Raw genomic sequence first — 26,007 nt, 5'->3', positions numbered from 1 at the left:
AGCTACAAAACTGTATCTTATCTCTTGCCCCCGGTTTTCCTCTAAGTTCAGTGATATTGCAAAGACAATTATTTGCTTTTGCAGATTACAAATATTTTAATTAATTTCTAAGGAACTGCTTAATCATGATGAGGTTTGGCTCTAATGGGTAATTCTGATCATTTTGAATAAGATACAAGATGATTCTTACCATCAGCTTTGAATACTCTTTTTTGAATTCTCACTCAACATCTTAGGTTATTCTAACTATTTCCCTTCACTGCCTTTGTATTGCATTTTGACTTGAATGAAAGTTATAAAATGAAAAAATATATTTCTTTATGAAATTATTTCTCTATGTGAAAAGTTTTGTGATGTTGATTTTATTTCATGAAAGCAATTGTATACGGAGTTTCTAACTTATTGCTTTCACTCCTTCACACTGGTAAAAACTTGCTATCCTCATAAATCATTCCAGATAATGATGAGATACAATGGTTGTTACCTTGCTACTAACTGGGATTCTGCCAGCAGGGCAGCTGTCAGTCATGATGCCCATGGAAAGAGCTGAGAAGCCATTTGGTAGATGTGAGGAACACACTCCTTGCATTTGTCTACATTGGTACCTTGAGGGGGATGTGGAAGATTGGGATCAGAAACAACACATCTGAGTAGAATTCAGTTATAAATCTTTGTGTAACGTATACTTTGTCTTCATAACAAACATTATATATAATGTTTACACAATGTATATATACTTTTCCATAACATAACACTCCCTCCCTTGCTGGGAGGTACTGTTGATCTGTCTGAGGGGAGAAAGGCACTACAGAGGGACCTGGATAGACTAGATCGATGGGCCAAGTGCATGAGATGCAAACTGCATGAGTTTCAATAGGGCCAAGTGTCAGGTCCTGCATTTTGATCACAACTCTATGCAACCCTACAGGCCTGGGAAGGAGCAGCTGGAAAGCTGTCTAACGGAAAGGGACCTTGGTGTTCTGATGGACAGTTGGCTGAGTATGAGCCAGCAATGTGCCCAGGTGGCCAAGGACGATGGCATCCTGGCTTGGATCAGGAATGGAGTGATGAGTAGGACCAGGGAAGTCATCCTGCCCTGTACTTGGCACTGGTGAGGCCTCACCTCAAGTACTCTGCTCAGTTTTGGGCACCTCAGTACAGAAAGGACATGGAAGTGCTGAAGCAGGTCCAGAGAAGGGCAACAAGGCTGGGGAAGGGCTTGGAGAACATGGCCTAGGAGGAGAGACTGGAGGAACTGGGGCTGTTCAGTCTGGGGAAAAGGAGGCTGAGGGGAGACCTTATCGCTCTCTTCCAATACCTGAAAGGGGCTTACAGAGAGAGCGAGGTTGGTCTCCTCTCATTGGTGACAGGACAAGGGAAAATGGCCTCAAGTTGTGCCATGGCAGGTTTAGGTTGGATATCAGGAAACACTTCTTTACAGAAAGGGTTATTGGAAATTAGGCATGATAGGCAGTCATCAAACCAGAGGCAAACAGCAGCATACCTAGTGAGATGGTATGGTACCAAAGCAAGCTGTGTCCCAGTTTAATCAAAAGAAGTCCTTCATCATCTCATTGCTATATCTTTCATCCTGCACTACTGCACAATGTTCAGACCTTGGTACTTCGCCAAATGGATTTCTAATCACTGTAACTGCTTTCCCACCTATCACACTGCACCGTCATCAAGCTTTGAGCTACTGTATTGAATCCTTCTTGCTTTAATCCCAATCTTGTGTTGAATAAATCCTCACATTTCAATTACAACTACCTTATAAATTCTACTGCTAACAACATGCTCATAGCCCTGTGTGACAAAAGATACATTTAAGCCATAGGCTGAAGATGCTCAGCAAAGATTTGCAACTTGTGTGTACCCTAATTTATGTATATCAGTTGCTTTATTAAAAGCAAAGCATAGGACAGAGAAGAACTCTGCCATGCCACGTTGCCTCTGCCTGGTGCTTGCAAGACAAGCCCAGGGAAGAGAGCAACAACAGAAAGCATGAGTGATTCCTGCTCACAGTAATCTCCAGCCACCTGCTGCTCAGACTTGCTGAAGCCAAGGTTATGTCCCCACAGACAATGGCCTTTAATGGATTTACCCTTCACAGCACCTCCCAGGAGCTCACAGAAGAATGGCTTCCCTAGTTTACTTGGACCCTGCTGTCTTGTAGATGCACTGTCTGCTTCATGGGAATCATGGAAGCAAGATTTTGTGCTACTCTACTACCTGTATCACTCAGTTTTCACTTACCCTCCCTGTTGCCACTCCCTGTAATTATTTTCCCCTCCTTAATAGATCTTCAGTTAAAAATTGGTCCTTTTGAGTGACCAAAACAGCACCACACATGCAGCTCATTACCATAATGCTTGCTATTTTGTTTTTTTCCCCAGTAAGTCCAGCATAAGGTTTTTCCTTTATGACAGCCACAGGACACTCAGTCAAAACACCAATCTAAACATGACTTCAGAGCACCAGCAGTTTACTTTTTCAGCCACACCAGATTCTGGGACAATCATTTTCTTCATCCAGGTGCTCAGGATACAAGTCCTCCTGCATCTCCTACTGTCAGTGGCTTAGCATCAACTTCAACATTTGTCTATTCCTTGCCACATACCTAGATCTTTTTTCAACAGACATGCTATCTTTTCAGAACACAGGAAGGCTTTTCATGTAAAAGCGTGCATGTATGTCAACTAATAGCCACAGGGCTGTCCCAGACACCCGTGATGCTCACAAGTCATCCACCACAGTGTTCAGGGGAGATTCAAGTTAGATATTAGGAGCAAGTTTTTCACTCATGGGATGGTAAGACACTGGAACAGGTTGCCCAAAGAAGTTGTGGATGCCTCAATCCCTGAAGGCATTCAAGTCCAGGCTGGATGTGGCTCTGGGCAGCCTGGTCTGATGGTTGGTGACTCTGCACATAGCAAGGGGTTGGAACTGGATGAGCATTGTGGTCCTTTTCAATCCAGGCCATTCTATGCTTACAGCTTTTTAAATAAGTGCTTAAAGCAAAGATCTTGAATGCCACCAAGGAAGAACATATCTATTTTCTCCACATTTGGAAGAATGTGTGTAGGTATTGCAGTGACCTGGCAGTTTTATACATTCACTAACGCTAAATTCTGCAAAGTTCAGCTTCCTCAGATTCTGTATGCTTGCTAAGACTGGTAAATACATTATCTAACTGCTGCCTTCAATACTAACTTAAAAACAAAAATACACTAAACAAATGCGATCTTCACACAAAAAGACACATCTCATCATACTTCCCAATGCAACAATCTCATTTTAACTTCAAAACAACAAGTGTCTTATCTACATACAGACCTGTATTCCAAAGATTGTGCTTCAACCAATGCTTCTACAAGACAACACAGAAAGCAGGCAAGCTGCTTTCCACCACCATTCCTGCAGGATAATTTCAGACATTGCAGAAGGCCAGCACAAAACTACCAGCCCTCAAGCAGAAGAAAGAAAAATTTTCCTGACGCCCTTTTCTCTGGTGAGCAGGGAAAAGTTTCTAGATGGAGCCATTTTCAAAGTATTTCCAGAAGTCTTAAGTCCTTTTTCTCCGTTGTGTGTTAATTACAATTTATTACAGACCTCGCCCATGACCAACTTCAGTTTCCTCTGCATCATAAAGAAATTTATCAGCTGACAATCCTGGCTGGCTAGACTGAATAATGCTGGCCTACATCAGATGATAGTCACAATAACTGGAAACACAAGTATTTAGAAATAGTATGCATCTGTTAATGCCAAATTTCAGATTTTACTTCCATGCAGGATACTTGTTGGTCCTGCTGCTGAAATCAATTGCAGAGCTGCTAGCTTTGATTACAGCTTCAAAGAGAAATTTGGTAGGAAGAAAAACTTGGTAGCAAGCATCTTTGATGTTTTTTATGTAAGTCAATAACCCCAAATTTCTGGGGCAAAACTAAAAGCTGTTATCAGCACCAATCTCCTTCACCAAAAGAAAGAAAATCATTATTAGAGAGAAGCATTTGAGTTGGACTGATTACAGAGGTGGGCAGATCCTGGTTTACACGTACATCAAAGGATGCGGTTCAGATGTATTTTTTCTGAGAAAGAATTAAGTAGAAATGCCTGTCTTGCAGTTTTATTCAACTATACTGAATTTTCCAACATGAATCTTATTCAGTGGGGGCCCAAATGTTATCTCAGTATGACAGATGGCTACGCTGGGTACTGAAAAAGACTGATGGAAGAGTCAGACACAAGTAAAATCAAGCAGTGCCCCAGTGTATGGTTTTGGCATAGAATAATATCAAATAAATGCTCAACAGTGAGCCCTTCTGATGCACTGCCTACGTTGTGAAATTAAGTGACCGCAGCTTACGCCTAGTCAAATGTCTCAAAACATTGCAACCAAGGTCAATGGAGGAACAAAAAAGCCACTTTTTAAATTAAGTTCATATAAAAAAACAAAACAAAACAGATGAATTTTGGCCTTTTCTCAACTGCAGCGAAGAGAACTAAATCCAGCTTTTTTCTGAGATGACTTGTGACATGAGCAGATCACTTGCTACATGGTGTCCCATGCATTTGAAAGGTACATGTTTGCAGTACCCATGATTCCCAGGCACCAATACTAAGTTATAAAACTTCAAGCAATGATTAGGAAAGTAATGCCCCTATTTGCATCAAAAAAAGAAGGAATACTAAACAGTATGTGAAAAGAAAAAGAAATAAGCTTATCCTGATTCATTACAGATTCGCTCTCTGCCTGCTTTCTACCATTGGACTCAGGCTCCCACTCTGTCATATTCTGGAAAGCTTAGGGTGCGAGTTGGCAAAAGAGGTTCCTTACTATCTTAAATCATAGTGGGAACTAAATTTTGATAAAACCTAACCTGCCATCAGAAAGGGCTTTTGCTTCCCCACCCACCAGGAAAAAGCTGTGTATAAATACTGTTAATGATCACTACTGGACCAAAAAGTTAAGATGTCAAATACATCATGGCTATCCACACTGCACAAGGCCTGAAACATACCCCTATTTTTGGGAGGACAGCACAGGTAGATGCGCCTCACCCAGGAACAGAGGAGGCTTCCAACCACAGCCATCCCGCTCCCCGCAGCTCCCATGCACAACTGCAGTGTGGCATCACCCTATGCCAAAGGTAGGGCAGATTCAGCCAGAAGCGAAGGAGAACACGACAAGAGGCAGAACAGCACAGCATTGTAACTTAATCCCAGTTCCAACACATTCTCAGATGTTCAACATGAAAAATGGAAATAAAATTCTCACTAACAGTAATAAATTAGAGAAGTTAACACTAGGCTACAAGAAAGTGTTCCTTGTAATGTTCACTGAAGAATTACTAAGCACACAAAGTGCTGACATCAAGAAACAATTTCCTTGATTTACAGAAACTATAAAGTTGGTTACAGGTAGCTCAAGAAGATGCCGTTCTTTTTTCCCCCCTCCTTAACCTACACAAAGTCAATGTCATTAGTAGGACTTTGTGTATTACACTAAAACTGTTTATAAACCAAAATTCAGACTCCTCTTAGAGGCTTAAAACTCTCATTTCATCTTGGAGTTGCTAGATAGGTTGGATTACAGTAAATTTGGAAAATATGATGGCAACAGAAGTAGAGCAGCCTTCACCTAGATAACTTTAAAAGCCTGAAACATCTGGGTCACAGTGAGATGTCAAGACATAACAAATAGTTATTTGTACTGCTCTGAATTATAGTTAGTAATTCTTTGGTACTAAACAGAGATAGTTTCCCAAAATTACCTGCTCTGCTGGCACTTTGTGGGCTGAAAAGCAAAGGCCACGCAATTCAAGAAGCAACTCAATGAAACGGAGATTTTGGCCAACGCATGAAATAGGGATTCCACTTCAAGAAGAACTTCTAAACAGTACAGCACCTGAGCTGTATTTAATGTTACAGTTAAAGAAACACGCTTGGAGACAAGTTTTTCACAGAAAAATACCACAGGCAGAACTTTTTTTTTACACCTCCAAAAACTGTGCAGTATTCAGCTACTTCATTATTTAATGAAATAAAACAATGGAAAAAGAAATCCTCTGCACCGTCCTCTAAAAACGACACACCCTTGTTGTCTGCCTCACAGTGATTGTCAGAAGCAACGTTCTGCTGCAGAGAAATACAGAGGTCCTTTCATATCTATCACTAATAACACACTTGGCGGTTCACAGGTGCAGAAATGAATAGACAGAACATTAAATTCTAATGCCAATGAGTTATGCAGCAGCAAATTACAGTCACAGATTTTTGAGTTATTAAACTGAAGAAAAAAAGAAGCTTCACTCCAAAGACTATACCAAAACATTTGTGTTTGGCAGTTGACAGAACTACACAACCTTATTTCCCCTCTCTACTTGTCTTTGGCCTAGGCATTAACACACATGCACAAAACCTCTTGAATTTATTTAGCTGTTCCAAACAACTTAAAACCCTTATTCTGCTCATACAGCTGGGATCACCTTTGGGTTGAAAGTTAAGTTTCTTTTCTTTCTTCATTGGCATGGAGCAACACAATGCTCCAGCAAGCCAACAACAACAGAAGGATGCAGTGGGCTGCACCCACAACCAGCTTCAGGGGTTGTAAGGTTTCCCTGTACACTCAGTAATAACCAGACATGCAAGTTCTCTTCAAATGCTTAGCAGGCTATTTTCAACATCAGCGTCTCATCACATTAACAGATCTGACACAGACTGCTCCTTACTCAGCATCTAAGGACGCTATCATTATCCTATGACTTTGATTATACCAGTAATTAAACAAGCTAAAAATATTCGACACCCTAAAAACTCGAAGAAAGCATGGAACCAATATACAAAATAACCTGCTCATACTTTCATCTCTCTTGCAGGCATCCTGGCTCCCAGCAATAGCTTTTTCATCTTTTTTTCTTTAAACAAGAACACTTTCAAGGCTTTGATTTGGTGAAGTTCAGTACAGAAACTGAACTGACAGACCTTGAGCTTCTTTGAGGCACTTCTGCTTGCAAAATCAGAATGCTTAGGACCTCTCAGTCACGTGACAATCCACAGTGGGATGGTTTTAACAGGGTATGCCTAGGCACAACAACAGATCCATAAAACAAGAGGTGGCAAATGATACACGGAAAAGAAAGCTATTTCAGTCTACGTGTTCCAGCACACCACATGATTCCTCCTTAGGTCATTTGCCTGTACCGTCTCTCCTGTTCACACGCATATGCTGACATAAAGCTCTAAATAGAGCAAGGAAATAAAATGGAAAGGACTGACATCTTCATAACGCTCTCAACCTACCCATCTTGTTCTGTTGTTTGATTTATTTTATAGTTCGGCTTGAAAAACAACTGTTGATATATCTCTGTTTATACTAGAGACTGAGCAAGGGACACAAGTGCATCACAGCTCAGCACTAGTCTCTCCCATCCTTACCCCTGGATTTGAGAGCATTTGCAGACAGCCCTGCAGCTGAGTACTACTCATCCCTGGAAGTATGACTGTACAATGCAGCAAAAGCCTCTGGCCACTCTAGAACTCCATATCCCACAGCATCCCAGTAACATTTCTGCACTCATCCTTCCAGGCTCTGAAGGAAACTCAAACATACTATAAGGAGGAGTGAAGAAGCTGATTTATGAAGGCATGAATGGTTCTTTACAGAACCAAGACTTGAACTATTGGTGTACCACTAAGCACGACAATAGCTCACAGAAGACACGATGACATCTCTCCATTTCAATTTAATACTGAATGCTTTTAAGAAATGGCTTTTCAGCACTGCATATATTTTTCACGTCATCAAAGTATACAATATATAGCTAAACAACATAGCAAAACATACCAAAACAACATGCACTGATGAATTCCTGAATACTCCATGCTGTTTCTGTAACACGTTTGCTAGCTTGGAGCTATTAACGAAGAAACTCCAACCAACTTCCATCAGTGCTAGCAAAATTGACAGCGTAGTTATCGTGTGCTTGGTACTCCTGAGTCTATGTTGCCACCTGTGGACAACCTGATGCTGTTTACTGCAGATCACTGTCTTGGTGCACATGAACCGGACACTTCTAAGACAAGGAACAAAAGCAGCAGCTGATGGCCACAGCCTTTCTGAGCTACCTTCTTCACCCAGCCACCCTTAAGGGTGTGAAAACACAAGGAGGAGTTACACACACATCCAGTCCATAACTACCAGAGCAGGAAAATAAATCCATTCACTGTTATTCAGTACATTAAAGATGAGAATATGTACACTGAAGAGATCAGATAATAGGCTTTCTAAAACCTAACCGCAGCTCCATGCAGCCCATTATCTCTGCACTGTCAGGTTTGCAGCGTGCCTGAACACCTGCACTTCACAGCACTTGCAGGAAAAGCTGCAGAAAGAAACACTCGACTAAACAACGTAATTCTATATTTTCATCCTAGAGCTATTAACCAAGTCCTGCTTTACTCAGAATCTAAGGCAACCTGCTGAATTCCCACAGTGTTAAAAACAAAGCCCTGCCCAAAAGCTCCCGGAGCAAACCAAACTGCTGCTGGGGTTGCTGACAGCAGGCAGAGAACATCTCTGGGCTGCCAGCCCTGGAGCAAGACCTGGTTCAGGTTCACCAAAATACAGGAAGTAACTAATTCCAGATTATCAAACTAATTGGTTGTTGCAAGTACAAAGTGGCAATTTTATCAGCAATTCTAGCTGATACTGAATGCAGGAAGAGCAAATGGGGAGAGAAATCAGTGAATGCAGCATTAAGAATACACTGGATCTACACACAAGAAGGAAATCAGTGAGCAGAACAACTAACTTGCAAGAAAATCAACCTCACTAGAATTCTGCTCCCATTTAGTTAAAACACAACTAAACAAAACCCCTTTCTGATTCCAAACAAATCAATTCAGCCAATACTCTTCTCTGAGAATTGCCCTATGCCAAGATTGAAATTTGAACTTGAGTTGAATTCTGAGTCTACAAAACTACCCATAACTGAAACTTGAACAGGGATAATAAATTTATAGACATACACAGGAGAGACAAATCATGGAGATAAGTATCATACATAAATCCACAGTGTCTATATAATTACAGCATCAGAGATCCATGATTAATGTTTAAGACAGAGATACAGACAAATCAGGATGCCTCCACAGGAAGGTGGCAGTTCTGGCCAGTCAAGTGCTTCTGAGGCAACCACCATCATCATCCCCATGTATAGCACAAGGGCATGCACTGCAGAGAGCTATGGAAGCTCAACAACTGGACTCCTAGGCAGTCAGCTTTGAAAGCTGAGTGACGCATCCTAGTGCTGGGCAGACAGCAGGTCCTCAGCACCAACTGTTTCAACCTGAAGTGCACCCAGTCCTTGAAAATAACCCCTCTGGCACCCCTCCTGGTTGTTCATGCTTCAGCAAGCCCCAGTTCCACAGCACGGCTGTGCTTACCCTACATCTTGCCCGCTTCAGCCAGAAGAAGGGTTTCTCCAAACAGCTGCCACTCTCTTCACTCTGAGAATAAACACAGAGCCCTAAAACTGCCTCACAAAAGCATATAGAACCATAGAATGGCCTGGGTTGAAAAGAAAAGAACCACAATGATCATCTAGTTTCAACCTTGCTACATGCAGGGTCACCAACCATCAGACCAGGCTGCCCAGAGCCACATTCAGCCTGGCCTTGAATGCCTCCAGGGATGGGGCATCCACAACCTCCTTGGGCAACCTGTTCCAGTGCCTCACCACACTGTTTGTGAAACACTTCCTCCTAATATCCAACCTAAGCCCGCCCCCCCATCTCAGTTTAAAACCATTCTCCCTTGTCCTATCCACTCTCATAGCACACAGAGAGAAGAAAGCAGCTTTTCTCAATCAATCACAGATCCAAGAAGCACTAGCATTTCCTTAATGTGCTAAGAAATAGAACTGCAGGCACTCGTGCTGAGCGAAATGCACTTAACAGCTTCCAGTGAACAAAGGATGAAAGAGTTAAATATGCATTTATATTCATTTCTTAGGCTGCTACCAAGCACTGATGCATGCAGCAAAGTTTGCACTGAAACCCTCATTTATTTTAGAGATAGCATGTATATTTTCAGACAAGTTTCTTCAAGAAGTGAAGCTTACTTGATCACACCATGCTGCTGCCTACCTGCCCTTCCCAGAAGATCATTCATGGCAGTATCCAAGCTACCAAGACAACTAATTCCTGAAGGCAGGCAGAGGAGAGCTCATACATAATCTCTCCCTCAAAACACATTTTTAATGCAAACAAGTTAAAAGGACTAAGTGGACAAACCTGTGATGCACTGGCAATTTTAAGCCATCTTACTGCTATAATAAAGCAGGCACCTGAAATGCCACGTAGCTGCTTTTATACATGTCAAAACTGGTACTGCCAGTCCCTATGTTAAAATTGGGATTTCTCCCATTGTAAATTTATTTTCCTTCCTTCATAGCTAAGGTGGGAAACTTCATTTAGCTCTAGGAGCACCTATGCAATTACCTTAGAGGGTTGAACAAGCCACTGCATAGCAGCACCAGACAGAGACAGTCACTGCTGTAACCTTGTTTTCTCTTTTTCTAATTTCATTTGCAAGACCTCTAGAGGGCAGTGAATAAAAGAAAATAAAGTACCAGAAATAGCCAGGAACATTAAATATAATTTTAGAAATTGGAATCTCCTCTAATTATTCCCTCCTACCGAAAGCCTTCCAGGTAATTATATGGATTTATGGATTAATCCAACAGAATTTTGCCAGCCCCCAATGCTATGCTCTGTTGCAGCTTGCACTGACAGACTTTACAGCACTGCTCCAACCACTGATGTTCTTTTTGAAGCTGAAAGTCTTTCTTGGACTTTAACATATGCAGCATCTTACGCCCATTGTGCTTACAAACATAGCATTTTCATTCCTACAAAAAAACACACTAAGCCAAAATAAAATGAAGTCAAGCTGACTTGCTTAGTCAGTCTACAACAGTATGGTATTAACATTCAGGTTCATGTCAAAATATCCAGGAACTACAACAGAAGGTAGTCTCAGATAACTCCACTTGGATTTTTGTGCACATATTGGACATTGATTTAAGGCGTACTGTTAATAGCTTCATTATTCTTTTCACTGTGGCTTCTACAATGAAGCTATTATGAATAGAAATATGCAAAATTAACTTAAATTGGCTACAGACTGAAACAACAGGGTAGGTGCTGTATAGTCTGCCTTACCTTGCACAGTAAGAATGGCAATCAATACAACACCAGCCTACCATTATACCATTTCAGCCATGCTTTAGTAACTTCCTATGGCTTTACACATCTGAAATCAGCTATGCAATTATCACAGGTAGAGTTGTCCTCACCACACATTAATATTCTGCTTATTTTTGGAATGCAGAACAGATGTGCTAATGCCTCTAAGAACATGAAAGACCACGAGCTCAACAAAGTGTACGTTAACATTTGATCACTTGATGTTAGGGCCCTGAGGGCACCCACAGACCCTGCAAACCTCCTGGTCTGCCCTAACCAGGACAGTGGGAAAGCAGGCCCCATCCCTGCAGTACCCAAAGCCCCTCCAAACACCTTCAAAGATACTGCAGAGTGCAGTCAGCAACGTGCTGTCACTCCATCTAGACTCCTCAATGCTCTCAAAATGAGAAAGACACGTTTGCATTTGTAATACACAGACTTACGTGAACTTCTGAGCCCTCTTCATACTCCATCAAAGTACACTGCAGTGTCACAGAGAGATGTCCTACAGGGATGAAAAATTGGGAAGACGTTATTCATGCTCATTTCACAGAATGCAACTAATTTTGCTAAAATTATCCCTAGCTGCTCCATTCTAAAAGCAAGACTAAGGTGCACAGGAGGGGCAACAGGAAGGGACTTTCCAAGAAGCCACTTGTCATTTTTTTCCTACCACAGCAACTCTGCACCCCAGATTGCACCAACTTTCTAAGGTCCATTTGTTTCCTCCAAATCTTTTTCTGAAAGTGTCAGACAAAGCTGAACAGTAACATTGGTTGTTTTCTCTCACCACAAACCCTTGTGCATTTACTAAGATCCACTTAGATAATTCAGACACTTTTACAGAAACAGCATGAGCTTAGTGAAATGGAAAACACAGCAAAAGAGGAGGTCTGTGCAGGGTCAGAAGGAGCAGTCTGGGCTGCCACATGAACTTAGAAATCTTCCAACACTTGGTACAAAGCCAAAAAGGAAAACAGAATTGACTCAATTTGTTACAAAGCCCAATAAATGGTAGTTTTCTCATACAGCCCACAAACTTGCACACATTCACATGCAAACCCTGTTAGCAAACACTTGGAAAAAAAGAAAAAAAAAAAAGTATTCAGTAATCAGGACCAAAGCTAAGTTTCTGCTTTAAGCAATTGAATAAACGGTGAAAAAAACAAACTAAGCAATTCAATAGCCAAAAGTTACCTTAATTCTAACTGAAGAAACAAAATGGGTATACACTGGGCAACTTCTAAAATCAAGCACTTACAAAAACGTCCTCAGTGACAATTTTCACTAATGCTTCCCTAAAGCTTGCCAAATTCTACCCATATCAGTCAAATGTCAGTGTGATGGGAAGGACCACTGCTGATGAAGCCTGGAGGAACCCCTTTTCTCCTGGAGAAAGCCCCTCTTGGTGACAGCACTCTGCCTAATGACTTCTTTCCACAGAAATAAACAGGCAAGGCAGTGCACAAAAGCAAGAAGTAGTCAAAAGTGAAAATAAAAGAAGCAAATAGAAAAGGCAAGAAGGAACTTACTGTGATTAAAAAAAAAAAAAAATTATCTCAGAAAGGGAGAAAGAAGAAACAGACGTGTGTCAAGACCTTGTAGCAGTAGCTCTGGATCAAGGCAGCCCTGGGCAGGCTGTAAATGTTGTTAGATTTCCAACAGGGAACACAGATGCCTCCAGCTGCTTGTACCAATAGCACATATACTCTGGGTCTGTACTTCATTATTTCTGAGGACGGAAGTGCTGCGAGTTCAGGATCTTCTGGAATCAGAGTTTGTGTTCTTTAAAGCTAAAAAGGGTTACATGGCATTTGTCACGAGATTCTCCATTCAGAAGGCTGCTTCTATTTTACTAAGCAGCTTTACACTGATTTCTCAGTTGCCTGTAAGTACTCTTCAAAAAGATTAAATCAAAGTCTGAATGGCTTGCAAAATTCTCCCCTGCCAACCACAAAGAATCAAGAGGGATGAGAGGCTGAATCCCCGATTTAAGCAGGAAGGCTGGTGCTGTCCCAACTAATGAATGCCAATCAGAGTCTCTCATTACCCAATACAGCTCAGATTGAATCTAAATCACACAGAAGTTGCGTTCTTGATACAAGTGGCTGCATTGCTTCTGAGATAAAAGACCACATCTTGCTCTGGGGATCGTGGAGAGGTGCTGGGCTTCACCTTCCCCATGGCAGCAGTAGCACCTCTGCAGGTGCTAAAAGGACAAGAAGAGGGCTGCCTGGGAGGCACAATTCATAATACCTCTACTGCTCTGTAACCTCGTTAACACTCTTTTTTACAGAAATCTTTTGTTTGAGTGCAAGCCAGTCACTACCTCCCCCAGGCACACAGGCTTCCTCATGCTGAACAAACTTCCCAGGCACACAGAATTAGAGTACCTCCAAAAGCAAATCACAGAACAGCATACAGAAAAGGACACAACTTGCTCTCTCCAGCACTGGAAAATAACCATGTAATTGTACACAAACTAAGTTTCTTTAAAGGATCCAGCTTCTCTGTCTGCTTACGGCTTGCTCCTCTGGGAGTAATCCCAGAGCTGTGCTGCATTCCAGCAGTAACAAAGCAGATTTTCACTCGAACCAAATGAGCAAATATAAATTTTTATGTTTCAAATATGCAGTTTTGCACACAAATTTCTGCTTGGTACAAACTGAACCACCTGTAGCGAGAGGTCACAGGCCTGGCTTTCTCTGCATTGTCCCCAGACATTTGGGCTCTACACATCACCTCACGGTGCAGAATGTGGGGGGAAGAGGCCCTGCTAGCAAGAATAAACTTGTGGAAACTACTGCTGAAAGACTGAAGCTGAGTACAGCAGTGAAGATCCCTGTCTTGCCAGGCAGGAAGTTGAAACCTACCACAGGTGAGGCTTTCCTGGCACAAAATCCTGATTCTTCAGAATCCAAAGGCAGCACTTTTCAGGCTGCATTCACAGGAATAAAAACCAACACCGCCGCCTTCTATCAGCCCTGCCCTCTCTCAGCCCACCAGGCCTCCTTCCAGCTGCTGCCCTGCAACTCCTTGCAGAGAACAGCAGCAGGTAGGATTCAGAGAGATTTGCTCTATTTCATTGTCTTTTACCTCAGAAATCTTGCACATTTGGTTACGCAGAAAATTAGGTGAAAAAAACAACAATAGCAATGAAGCTGCATTGCAGCAGAAAACAATTTGGCTACACAGGCCACTGCTAAATCAGAAAGGCTCCTGTGAATCTAATCTACTGCTAGCATAATGAGGAGGAGGTAAGTCATTAGCAAATGGAAACATTTAATCCAAAAACTTTGAAACAATGCCAAATCTGTTTTCTGTCTCTCAGTAGCAAATTACCTGAGAAGCTCCTAGTAAGCATAGTTATTGTGGTCATTAAAAATAAATAAAAACTGAGAAGTGAGGTAACTGAAAGGGTAAGGCTTCACAAACCCTCTTCCACCATCAGCATTAACGTCCTACAAGTTCATTTTGCTTTGATGAAACTTCTGCCTTCACATACTATGATTTACAACTGAAACTATAATCCCTGCATCATAGAACAGCTTACACTAGAAGAGACCTTAAGGGTCATCTAGTTCCAACCCCCTACCACAGGCTGGTTACCAACCATTAGACCAGGCTGTCTAGTGCCCCATCCAACCTGGCCTTCAGTGCCTCCAGAGATGGGGTATACACAGCTTCTCTGGGCAGCCTAAGCCTGGGATTCATCATCTCGAGTCAAGAATTAACTCGTAACATCTAACCTGCATCTCCCCTCTTAGTTTTAAACCATTCATTCTTGTCCTACCATTATTAGGCTAAGTAAAAAGTTTGTCTCCCTCCTGATAAGCGCTCTTTAACTACTGGAAAGCCACAGTAAGATTTCTCCAGAGCCTTCTCTTCTCTTAGCTAAACAAGCCCAGCTCCCTCAACCTTTCCTTCATAAGAAAGGTGCTCCAGCTCTCTGAGCATCTTCATGGCTCTCCTCAGGATCCACTCCAACACCTCCATGTCTTCCTCCAGCAGGGGGCCCTGGCGAGCAGCTGGTCCAGTAACACCTCAGCTGTTTCTGGTCTGTCCAATACTTGGACTAGGAAGTCTCCTGGATTGCTTTTCAGCTCACTGTTTTGTTTTCTCAATTTGTCTGGGTGGTCAATATCATTCTCACAGGCTCTCATCCTACAGGTGATGCCTCTCATAGTTCAAGTAAGGTCTAACCAACATGCTCTCCATGACTGGGAGGCCTGTTGTAGGCACTGATTGCCAGAGATCCTTTTTGGGCTGGTCTCTTAACCCACAAGCTCTCAATGCGGTAATGGTTGTTTCTCAGAGGCAGCTCTTCACAATCTATCCATTTCTCCACATATATTCAGGAACTATCTGCACCTATTATAGCGTGATTGGGCTGGAATCCCTATCATCAGTACTAGGACAAGCAACATCATCTCTCTTACCAGCGTACTGTCTGCCCAAATCCTCTCCAGCTGCTCTGCAGGCACCAGCACCTGCTGTCTCTCTGCCGTCCCATAGGACCCTGCTTCTCTGCACCCAGGGCTGGTTGGGGCACCCACAGTAAACACAGGTCCACTGCCTCCAGAGTCATCATCTCCACACAGAGAAACTGCCAGCTCTTCAAGGCAACTTCCCTCCCTGAACATAGCTTTAAAAAAGCTGATCTCTTGCTGCCCATGCAAACAATTTCTGCAAGATCCACCCACGGTAATGCCAGAACAGCAAGGTAAGGAATCACTGCCTGCATCTGAGCTCAACTGAGGGTTTTATTCCCTGGTACCAGGCATGAACTCCCTCCCCATCCCCCCATTGAAGTACCCAGAATGACCAAGTGCCTTGAGGAAGCAGATGGCACTGGCAACAAGCTCCTAGGAGCTCTAATAGTATTGCAGTATATTTAAAGCCATTTGCTCAAAGAGGTTTTTTTTTGTTGTTGTTTTATTAAAGTAAGAACAAAAGCTCATTCTATAAATATTTTACTTCAACTAGGAAATACATATAGTTAAAATATTACTGTAAATAAACAGAAAGAAAAAACAAAGAAATCTGTCATCCAAATGAAGGCATTTCACATTTTCAGTGGACAAGTACTTAACTCCTTTCCACTCAGATTTCTTATTTTGACCCACTCTGCTCACCAGGCAGCCTGTGAGATGGATGAGCATCAAGTCCTATACTTAATAAGAAGCAATGCCCCATGCATGGCACAGGGATTGGGCTGTTCAGTACTGAGCAGAGATGCTGGGAAGGTATAGAGTATAGAAGACCATGACTGCACACTGCAACGAAACATCTGAGTCAAGTTGGAGCAGCATGAACCAAGCACAGGCAGAACTTCAAGCCCTGCTCAGGAGAAGCGCTTCCATGAGACAACATGGCCGGCCCCAGACACAACATCAACATAAGCAGGGGGAGAATGGTCCAACAATATCCAATCAATAAGGAGCACTAAGAGATTTGAATAATGCAGCTTGTGAGTAAAGACTGCAGGAATAACAATCACCACATTCATTTAAATGTACTATAAAAGTCAAATAATTTTCCATAGATAAGTATTATGAATAGCAGATAAAAAAACAAACCAGAGTTGACCTGAAAACAGCCATCCTCGTAAGAGAAAAGTAAGCAAACAGAGATGGCTTTACCTGTCAGAGCTACCAAAAAACCCAGCTTGCCCACAGCCCAGTATAAAGCTGCAGTACCACTCCAGATGGAATCTGCAACATTTATGTAATATAAGTAAGGAGAACAACCACTCTGTCTTCCCAAGCTGGGATTATTTTACAATAACTTGATTTTAGTCCCTACTTAGATTCAGCTTTTTCCCCCTCGTTAGAGCAGCTCTCAAAGCTGAGCTGTCCCTGCCCCTCCAGCAGCTGCAGCTCCTTCAGATCCACCTGTGCATACAGCTTGAACATACAATGGCTTTCAGGCCTCCCCAAAAAAGCAGAACATCCACTCAAAGCAAACTGGCCAAGGGAAAGAAGGCACAACCTTGCTGTAACAGCTGAATAAGATACCAGCACCTTACCACATCCTGCCTGTACAAGGAAGAAAGAGGTGACCAAGCATACCACAGAAAGTCAGAAAGTGGCTTCCATTGGTCCTTTCATAAAATCATAAAAACACAAGGTTGAAAAGGACCAACAAGATCATCTCATCCAACCATCCTCCTATCGCTACTGCTACCACAAGCTACTAAACCATATCTCATAGCACCTCATCCAGACACCTCTTGAACACACCTGCCAAAGTTTACCGTTGCATGTGCAAAAGAGAGAAGGAAACACACTCTGCACTCACACTGCAGTTATGATTAATGCAGATCTGTTACATAGATTTCACTCAATACACATGATAAACCTTGATCTATATGAAACTGAGAAAATATCAGAACAAGAAGTTGATTATATCTTAATGCTTCTCCCTTTCAAAGACCAGCACCCAAAGCACCTAACCATATCAATCTCCTGCTACAGCTAATAGCAAACAAGGAAGAGACAGAAGGGAATGGAGCAACAAGGTAAGAAGACAGCAAAAAGATTGCAATGATAGGAGTGGATTTGTTGGCCTCACAAAGTAGGTAACAAACAAGCAAAATGCTTCCAAGAGAGCATGATATATAAGACAGCTTTTAAGCATGAGGTTCTATTCTGCCTTTGTGATTTCCTACTCAAGCAAAATTACTTCTAACAGACTGCTGGCAATACCAGGCAAAGTATTCACATGTAAGCAAATAGTCACATACAGAAAAAAGAACTGAACTCACTTAACTAGTGATGCAGCTCTCCGACCACACAGCACTCCTCTACAAGCAGCCCAGACCCAAGAGATGCTTTCCCTTCAATGGCTGGCCCTCACATGTGACCTGGGGGGCCCTACTGTGAGTCACAGAATAGAATCATAGAGTCATAGAGTCCAGCTCTTCTCATCACCTGGGGAGCACAGGTGCAAGCAATCTGCCCATGCTCCCCGAGCCAGCCTCACCCCTTCACCAGGTGCTCAATCACCAGTTCAAGCCATCACCTAACAATTCCCCTACACCTGATAAGTCACAGCCGTACCTTTCTTCATCCCAAATGTGCAAGAAACCTGAACTTTGCAGTTGTTGCAGAACGATTGCACAATTCTGTTCCAACAGCACCATTGTTTATCCTAATATCAGTGCTATAGATCACAACAGAGCCTTCCCAGAAGTATGGAAAATATTGTCTAAATTGTTCTTAATCACCTTCAATGGCAAAGACACCTTTACCAGTTTTATTTTTCAAGTGTTTTCTGCTTGTGTTTTACTTTCCTCCCTTTTGCCTTTTAGCATTTCAAAAGCTCCTGAGAAGGCTGAAAGGAAAAAAAGACAACAGAACATGCTGAATGAGACGTTGAATTAAATACGTTCATATTCAAGGCAGGATAATCTCCTGCTTTGTGAGCTGCCCTCCGCTCCAGCCATTTATAGCCTTGCTTTTGAGCAACCAGCTCCTCCACACACCTGGCTGCATTTTTTTGGTAAAATAAGAAAGTAAATAAATAAATCAGTCAATCTATGGAAATAATAATCAGAAAAGGTAGTTCCTGATGATATCTCTTCCACAGCTGAGCTCTGCACTTCCTATTTCATCTCTGGCTGTTGTTTGGAGCATATTAAATATGCACTTTTGGAATTGCTGTCATTAGGAAGCCTGATGCCATAACTTGATCACTGAAGACTGATCTGAGTTTCAAATTCAAAGGCAACATAGTTCCAAGTCTGATAATTTCTGCTTGCAAAGTAGGATATCAGTAGAGCAGAAGTACCTGTATGCAGAAGGGAGCAACAACTTCAAGGGGTTTGATGCAGCTTACACATCAAACACACGACATAGAAAGGTATTATTGCAGCCCACATAAGTTCAGGAGCTGAAGCCAGTCCTGATCTCAATGCGACTGTCTGAGCAATGCTTGCTTTCCAAGCACAGCACAGGAGAAGATGGTAACTCTTCATCCACAGCATTTCCTTGTGAAAAGGAGGAAGGTTTCACGAGCAGGGGCAGGTCATGCTGAAGCAGAAATGCTTAGGGCAACACATACAGCCATAACAAAGAAGTAAATTAGATTTCTTCAAGACTAATTTTCTCACTTAAAAAATAAAAGGAAAAAAAAAAAAAAAAAAAAAAAAAAAAAGCCCTATCCAAACTATCAGTGATGAAAGAACTTTTAAAATCAGCTTTCTCTCTTTGCTCTGAAGGCAGCTCATCACAAAAGTAACCGTGTGTGCATGTGAGGCTGTGGGGCTCGCAAAGACATGGACTCTCATTTTCTCTCCAGTTTCTAAGCCATATTGCTGAAAACTCTGGAAACACAGAGGGGTGGTGGTGAGGGTCTGGACCCCTGAACAACCAGCGACCTCCAAGGAAACACCTTTCATTTTAAGGCACAGTAAGACATTCTCTGACGAGGTCACGTTTCTCTGGAGGACGGGGATGACACGTTCGGTACATTACTCAATCAAGAGCTGAATTACTGCTCTCTCAAACTTGGCATTTGATTTAGCTGTCATGCCCAATGCATTGCAGCTAATAAAAGGCAGTGGGCTGTTTCACTCTGCTGACTTGCCGGTCACGGAGAATGAAGGAGATGGTGTTGGCTATGCCTTCATGTTTAGGATAGAGATTTGCCAATGATTAATATATATGTGTATAGGCTCTTCTTCTAGACACTTAATTATATGTTCCAGTGATGGGACAGGGGGACAGCCTGGATTTGTACAAGTGTGGGAATGTTCCAGGAGAACCTATCACTTATTTAGCAAATGTACTAAGTTGCTTCTTCTCCATTCTTAGTAATAGTTTCAAGAGAAGGGCAAGTAAGGTAAGGCTCAGACCCGGTAGAAGTTCAAGGCTACTTCTGGAACTAATTTGGGGTATGAATTCCTCCACACCTGCCTATGAATGACACACAGAATGGCTTTGTCATAGCCTGGCAGAGAGGACAAAGCCCACATCACATACCATTGTGCTACAGGCAACAACACCTCAAGTGTTCTTGTGTCATTAGTGATAGGACCAGAGGGAATGGCTTCAAGCTACAGCAGGGGAGATTCAAGCTGGACATTAGGAAGTATTACTTTTCAGAAAGGGTGGTCAGGCACTGGAATGGACTGCCCAGGGAGGTGGTGGAGTCACTGACTCTGGGGGTGTTCAAGGAAAGACTGGATGTTGTGTTGAGAGACATGGTTTAGTGGGAGCTGTTGGTAATAGGTGAACGGTTGAACTGGATGATCTTTTAGGTCTTTTCCAACCTTGGTGATTCTATGATTCTAAGTGAATGACAGCACTATAAGAGACAATCAGAGGCAGTATTCTCAAATATGCAGCCAGGGGCAGAGCACGGGGAAAGGGATATCTAACTTAATATCATATCTGCCTTGCTAAAGCACCAATGTGCATGGCCAGGAAAGATGAAGGCTAGCACTCCTATCTTTCCATATGTAGTATTCCAGAAATACCACACTGAAGGTTTTCTGGGTTGCAGGAGGAATGGCTCGCTCTGTCTGCAATTTAGCTTGATTTGGAACAACTTCTTATACAGATAGGGCTATATATGCTCAGAACTATCTAACAGCAAAACACTAGGAATATATTTTCTGAGGTCTAAGCATGTACAAATTACAAGATTGTTAGGTCAATGGAAGCCAACTTTGGTTGTGATGACGATGTTTGCAGTGACTGTAAATCATTCAGAAGAAGTAGGTCTTACAAAGTCAGTATGATGTTATAAGCAGTCACGTTTAATAGAACACCCATGCTGAATTGGTCACTGGGCATTGAGAGTCAAAAGCACAGGATAAACAGGGAAGCCTCTAAATAAAGCTTTTAATTTGCCTAGAAAAGCAATGGCTTTAATAATATGTCCACATAGAATCATATCATAGAATCATAGAATGGCCTGGGTTGAAAAGAAACACAATGATCATCTGGTTCCAACCCCCTGCTATGTGCAGGGTTGCCAACCACCAGACCAGGCTGCCCAGAGCCACATCCTGCCTGGCCTTGAATGCTTCCAGGGATGGGGCATCCACAACCTCCTTGGGCAACCTATTCCAGTGCCCCACCACCCTCTTTGTGAAAAACTTCCACCTAATATCCAACCTAAACCTCCCCTGTCTCACTTTAAAACCATTCCGCCTTGTCCTATCACCATCCACCGTTCCCCCTCCAGTTTATACACTCCCTTCAAGTATTGGAAGGCCACAATGAGGTCTCCCCAGAGTCTTCTCTAAAAGGAGCACATCTCCAAAAAGGACAGAAAGATGGAGAATAAGAGAGTATAAGATTATTAGTGGGGCCACACTGTCATAACGCATGAACATTGTGAGCTGAATCCAAGCCAGCTTTGTCATTTTCCTAAGGGCATTTGTATGCCTTGCTGCTGAAGGCTCTCCAGTGTCTGGAAGGCTTTAAGTGCTGCTCTGAAGCACTGATATTTACAGAAGCAAAGCCTGTGCTAGCACTGTTGAGCGTCTCAAAACAAATGACAGATCCATTCAAACCCTGGGGAAGAATTAGTGTGTCAGGAAGATCACGATCTTGTGTTCCTCTCCTCAACTCAATGCTATACAAGACTCTGCACCTTTATTCTAGGGTTACTGTTATGCATCTGTGCAATGAAGGGTACAGACCTCCCTGCAAACTTCTTCAGATCCTCAGCAGACTCGCTCTCAGGTTAAAACTACTGTGCATGCCAGTGACCCTGGTTATGTCAAGAATAAATTTCCACAGATTTGAAAGACGCTTAAGCATTGCTAAGAACAGGGAGTGCAGGCAGCATGCTTGCTGCTATGGCTGGTGGGAGGGAACTGCTGACCCCTGTGGTTATCAGAAAAGCGTAGGAAAAGATGTAGGCTCTTCAAAGGGCAGCGCTAACAAAGAAAAAAAATTCTCTATCAGATGCTAGCACATCCTGATTAGAATTCATGATGACTCATACTGGAAGGTCTGTTTCTAATCCCTATATATGATACTGACTTATCAAGACAGACAGCTGGTTGCAAAGATGCTTTAAAGCATAACCAGCAAACCCAATGATTGGCATTTTTTTTTCTTCCTTGTGAAATATATCAAATCTTTCAGTATTTTAACTGTCTCCTTTTTCACACCTCTATGCTGGTACCCATGGTAGTAGCCATCATTTAAATTATGCATTGATGGTGAATTTATGTGATACATTATCTAGCAGCTAGAGCAAAAGTGGACTCTGCTATCATAACCGTTGAGGTTGTTTTTCCTTCCATGTTGATTTACATCCAAATAACCCAACTTATCAACCTTGCAAATGTCAATCTGCACCAAGGCAGGCAGCTGAACAGTTCTTAAGTAGACATTCTCCTTGGGACTGAAAGGTCACCGTGTTACTGATTCTTATTGTGGAAATATTATACTCAGGTTTGGGAGGACTTTCTCACCAACCATGAAAATAATCATTAGAGGATTCAACAAAGAAATACCAAGGCCTCAGACTAAATTAAATAAAAACAGTTCAAGTAATTGATTTAAAGTGCAGACTGAAATATACATTTCTAATAGACTCAATAACGCAACAGCACCATACCCAAAGGAGAAGCACCCATTGATTGAGGAAGCCACTGTCTCGCACAGATTTGGCTGCCAGCTCTCTTCCGGGTAGTTAAAACTGCAAAATTTGCTGGGGCTGACTACAGTTTCCATGTAGGAATTCCCTTTTTGGCACCTGCTTTCTAACAGTTCATAATTCCCTTTAAAACGTACTTTTCTTGCCTTTCCTTTGTCGCATTTCTTTTGGGAAACACGAATAACTACACTTCCCCAAGGGATGCAATCTAAAAGGTGACATTACAGCGCTGGAAACCATCACAAAGAACCTGGGGCTCTCTGTCCTAAAAATATACAGCAGAATCAGGAGGAACAACCTAGGATATTGGAGGTGCCTTGTAATAGCTCAGGACCCTCACTGAATCAAAGCAATATGGTTGAAATGCTAATGAGAGCTGAGGTGCCAGTCTGACCATTCACGTTAGAGCTGCAGTTACTTAACTGGGAATATCTGTAAACCAGATTACCTTCAAATAATGATCCTATTTATGTGCAAAAGCATGTGCTAGGAGCATAACTGTTGGTGTGCATGAATGTGCAATGCATAGTAAAATATGGGGCCTATCAACAAACTAGTAATAGTGTGTGTAAGAATACTAACTGTTTCGAAAGAGATGTCCAATGATCTTAAGCAACTAGTGCTGCTGGCTGGCTAGCTTGCACTGTGATGCTATGTTAGCAGCAGTGCACCAGTATCTTATTCTTCACAGTTTTGAAGGAGAAAATGTAGAAGATGGACATAGGGTAAATATATGGCTCAAAAAGTTGAGCCCTATGGTCAAGTGGAGACTCAGATTCAAGTGCATGCATCAACAGCACTGCAAGAACATATTCTCATGTGCAAGAACTACTTTGAGTGAAGAAACAGTGGTGATCCAGATGTTACTGCAAAACTAATCAAAACATTCTCAACTCAGTAAGAACAAAGCCATTTTTGTCATAAACAAGGATACTTTCGCCCTTAAGCAAGCTTATGTAGGCCAAGATTTGCCCTAAGCAATGGTGAAATCTTGTGACAGCACTGTCAAAACACCTTGACAGTTACATACTACTCATACTCTGCTCCTTGCTTCCTCAAAAGAGAACAGGAATGGGTTTGAGATCAACTAGCAGCATCGGACAGGGTGGCAAAACTCCAGACAAGCCAAACTGTCAGAAGAAGGAAAAAAAAAAGGTATATCCTCTCCTTTAAGTCAAGTCAGTTCAATTATGCACTACAATTATTTACACAGTAATAGAAAAACCTTCCAAAAAAACCCAAATCAGATAAATTCACCAGTCAAGCAATTTCACAACCAAGCTACGTGTTTAAAAATTTCATTTCACACTGGCTTTTCGCACTGGGGAAGATCAATGTCTGCTCCTTTATCTGTTAATGTCAGTTCTTTGGTTTACAACACACTTCTTCCAGCAACTTCACTCCCACATCAAAACCATCAGAATGTTTATCAGTAAACATTAATAACGGGGATTTCTAAGTCAATTTCTCTAATTTCAGCACAATATCCCATAGTATAAGAGAGCTGAAGATTAACACACACACACACACGCACACATATATATATCTTCTTGATAATGCCTAGTTGCACAGTGGTGATGCAAACAGCAAACCAAGCAGTAAGGGAATGGAGAATAGTACAAAAATACCGTAATTATTTTACACTAATCATTTTAATGCCTTCCTACGGCAACTGTTTATAGAATAGGGAAAGTCCTCGATAAAGGAAGGAATCTCCTACAAAGGCAGCTTGACTACATGTAGTGGGAGAGGTGAAAAAAGTCACCAAGTTAAACAGGGATTAGAGTTGAAGTACAGTTAGAGCTATCATTGCCTGCCTACGCTGTAAGAATGAAAGAGCAAGGCAGCAACGAAAGCACGGCCATGAAAGAGCACAGTCACTGGGATGCAAAGGCCACCAGTGCTGCCCCAGGGTTACTGCTTCACAGCTTGGCAGCTGGAAACAAGAACCAGGGCTCAGGAGCTGAGCCCCAACAACGAAAGCAGATTACATGCAGTACTGAACCCACAAGGTGCTCCTGGGTTAGGGCTTAAGCTGATTAAGCCTGAGGATGCCAGGCTCTGCCAATGGGAAATGTTGCTAGCTCAGGAATAAGGAGCTCATGTGGAAGGAGCTACAGGACTTGATTTACAGCTAATAGAGGCAAGAGGACTGGCTATTCTAAAGCTAAAGAGATTGCAGGTAATGTGTTTGGAGACCATTATTGGGATAATGAAATACTTTATGGTCTCCCGATGAAAACCAGTTGTAAATCACCTTTTTAGGGAAAAGTACTACTCACAAAAGGGGAAATATCATTTCAAAAACTGGGTCATCATACTTATCACACTTATTTTTCTGTCCTCACAGGAGGCTTCTGGTCCTTGGGTCCAAGTGCTAAATTATTTTTCTTCATAAAGCAGAACAGCAGGCAGTTTTGACGCTAAGCTTCTACTAATGAGTTTACTGTTTTCTATTTCATAATTAGCAGAATTGAATCAACTCTAGCGTTGTTTTCTTTCCCAGACAAAACTATCAGTTGTTGCTTTGACATCAATATTCTCCAGGGTTTTGCTGTTTGTTTCTTAAAAAGACCAATCCTCCTCCACTGGAGGATGGATGTGCCCACACATCACTGGATGTGTGACTTGTCTCAGCAAAGCACTGATGCTGCTCTCTGCTGTTTGAGACTCAGCAGTCTGTTGCAGGGCTGGTCATGAAGTAAACATGTCTTGGCTGGCATTACTCAGTGAAAAGCGATAAGAAACCGTCTCCTTTGGTTGAAAATAAGGAACCACCAGCTTGCTGCTTGATGTGTTTCACATCATCATCATGCTGCTATCAGAACAGAAAACATTTGTTGGCAGGATAATTCTGTCAAAAGCCCGAAACAAATGCTATCCCATGGCTGAAGCTGTTCCTGGGATGACTCTACATTTGCCTATCCTTTAGCACTTCACACATGCATTCACAAACACAAACGTTATTCTCCATCCCCTTTCTCTCACCTTCCTCCTGCATTTATCTTCATAAAGGATTCGTTAGGATGAAGCAACCCCAAAGTAGTTCTTGTTACAGTAAATGAGAGGCATAAGGCACCATGCAACATAATAATTGTGCAGATGGTAGTCTTTGCTGTTTACAGGAGCCCT

General features: G+C 42.2%; 1 protein-coding gene across 5 annotated transcripts in view; it reads right to left on the bottom strand.

Annotated features, from left to right (window-relative positions):
- PCDH15 (protocadherin related 15) overlaps positions 1-26,007 on the bottom strand; it is a 669,788-nt gene that overhangs the window by 377,161 nt on the left and 266,620 nt on the right. For all 5 annotated transcript variants that reach the window (XM_052677550.1, XM_052677554.1, XM_052677555.1 and 2 more), the window contains exon 5: positions 11,697-11,758. The gene's annotated coding sequence lies outside the window, so the exon portion shown is untranslated. The remainder of the gene's footprint in view (positions 1-11,696; positions 11,759-26,007) is intronic.

The sequence above is a fragment of the Tympanuchus pallidicinctus genome, unplaced genomic scaffold (assembly GCF_026119805.1).
Source record: "Tympanuchus pallidicinctus isolate F22 unplaced genomic scaffold, pur_lepc_1.0 scaffold16, whole genome shotgun sequence".
Taxonomy (NCBI): Eukaryota; Metazoa; Chordata; class Aves; order Galliformes; family Phasianidae; genus Tympanuchus; species Tympanuchus pallidicinctus.
This window is presented reverse-complemented; position numbering and strand designations above follow the sequence as displayed.